Genomic DNA, 2,547 nt, shown 5'->3' on the forward strand with positions numbered 1-2,547 from the left:
CCCGTGAGCCATGGCCACTGAGCCTGTGCATCCGGAGCCTGTGCTCTGCAGCGGGAGAGGCCACAATGGTGAGAGTCCCGCGTACCGCAAAAAAAAAACAAACACATATTCATTATCTCACAGTTTTTGTGGGTAGGAATCCAGGCAAGGCCTACCTGGGTTCTCTGCTTCAAGGTCTCTCACAAGGCTGCAATTAAGGTGTCAGTTGGGGCTGGGGTCTCATCTGAAGGCTTGACTGTAGAAGGACTCACTTCTGTGCTCACTTATACAACTGTTGGCAGGATGAAGTTCCTCAAAGCCTGTTGGACTGAGATCCTCAATTCTTTGTTGGTTGTTGGCTAGAGTTGGCTCAGTTCCTTGTCATGTGGGCCTCTCCAACATGGCAGCTTGCTTCATCAATGTCAGGAGACAGTCTGCTAGCAAGACAGAAGTTACGATCTTTTGTAAACTAATAATGGAAATGATATCCCATCACCTTTTCCTTATTCTATTAGAAGCAAATTACTAAGTCCAGCCTACACTCAAGGAGAGGAGTAATTATACAAGGGTGTGACTATCAGGACGTGGGGATCATTGGAACCGTCTTAGAAGTCTTCCTAAGACAAGGGTTTCTTCTTGGACACCCCACTCAGTTTACTGAAGCAAAAGTGGCCAGAGGTGTCAAGTGTATCCTTGACCTCATTCACATTCATATCATCAAGGTCAAAGCTATTTAATGGCTAAGTAGACTGGTAGCTGGTAAGAAAAACAAAGAGGTTGGAGCATCCAAAGAAGGAGGGAAAGGTGGCATGCAGGTAAAGGTGGTGTGGGGTCACCATGAATAATCAAGTGAAAGGAGGCCTTACAACCACGTGACTCACCATTGCCAGTTTTCAGACTTGGGAGAGAGAAAACATTAGGTGCAATATAGCTCATGCTGGCTCCCCCAGTCCCTCCCCTCTGCCCTAGCTTTCAGACCATAGGGCTAAAGAAGCAACCTTCAGCTCCTGTAGAGACAGCCACACTTACAGAGGAAGCAAACCCTACAGATTGCAAGGTTTAGTTTCTGCTCTTATCAATATATTTAATATAGCGCATCCATCATTTCAAATGTGCTTCTCACAGCTGAAACATCAGAGAAAATGAGTCACCCAATTGGTGGAAAAGCCGGTACTAGGGAACTCACAGCATTTAACTCCCATCCTGGGATATTTTCTATGTAACCATGGCCCGAGGACTTTTAACCAAGGGCTTAAAAGATGAGTTACTGGCGTGGGGTCACATAACAAGTCATACCTGGTGCCCAGATGTTTGCTTCCATTCAGAGAAACATTACATGAGGAAACGAGGCTGAGTTTACACCTTCAGAACATCTATAAAGTGACCTGTCCAAATGAGGTGGCAGCACCATCCAGGAGTGATCCCATACTCTCGTTCTGCTTCTAGGACTGTTTTCCTTTTTCCCAGACTCCTGTTCCTATGGGAAAGGACTGTCATAAAAGGCAGGAAAGTATGTTAGCTGAACAATGACTGGAGAGATCAGGATCAATTTCTCTAGAAAAAGATTTCATGTGCTTTGTGCCCACACTCAGGATCACAGTGTTGGGCAATTTCAGGAGGGGTTTCATATACAGGATATTTTGTGGTGCCTGAAGAAATTGTCACTGACATAGAATGTGACAGGAATGGTCTATCTGAAGTTTTACAACCGCCAGCCCACACTCCAAACCTAATATCAGGGCAAGCAAAATGGATGAATCAACTGGTACCTTGACGTGGATTGGGCACAGGAACCCCAGATCACAGGTTCAGGCATCATGAATTTCTTTGGTGCCAGGTGCTACCTAAGAGGATCAGATTCCTTCAGGCAGCCTTCACAGGGATTAACACTGAGAACTGTGCCCCAATATGCAGTCTCAATGAAGAGGTCCAGGCTATGAGATCAGACTCTTCTCTGAGGCCTTTCTTCTAGAACTTCTACTTGGTCCTGGATTAGAGCCTAAATTAGGCTGTTATTTTCCTGGGGACACAAGTACACGTTTGGTCTTCATTAGGGAGGCCAAGAGACAGTTCAAAGACTTGTGGAGGCTGCCTCCTTATCTCTCCCAGGAAACTCAGGGTTTATTCTTTCCTTCTATGAGGTGGGGTGGGGGTGGGCAGGCAGGGAAGGAACTGATTATTATGCAAGTTTAGCAGTGCTTCACTGTGGGAAGGAGGTTGGGCTGACAATGACAAGGGTGGGTAATTTTCCTCTGTAGCAATGCTTGCCCAGCTTTAGGCATCCTTCATTTGAGGCAGGATAATTTACCAAGCTATGGATTGCTGTTTCCACTCCCTGCCAGAGGGGACTCCAAAAGGAATAAAAGCTAACTTTCCCCTTCTGTCTTACAGGAAGTTCTGGGCTTCTGGTCTAAGGGATTATTAATGGCTTTCATGTTTCCTGCCCCCAAACAGAAGTTGTGAGATACCTGTTGTACAGTCCAGTCCAGTCCAGATTCTCATGTGGGAGGAGAATTCACCTGGGTGTTCCCAGGAGAGAGGAGATGGGGGTTGATATAAGTGCTGGGT

This window comes from Delphinapterus leucas, chromosome 6, assembly GCF_059928025.1.
Source record: "Delphinapterus leucas isolate spDelLeu-1000000601 "Yukka" chromosome 6, BTC_Dleu_Yukka2, whole genome shotgun sequence".
NCBI lineage: Eukaryota > Metazoa > Chordata > Mammalia > Artiodactyla > Monodontidae > Delphinapterus > Delphinapterus leucas.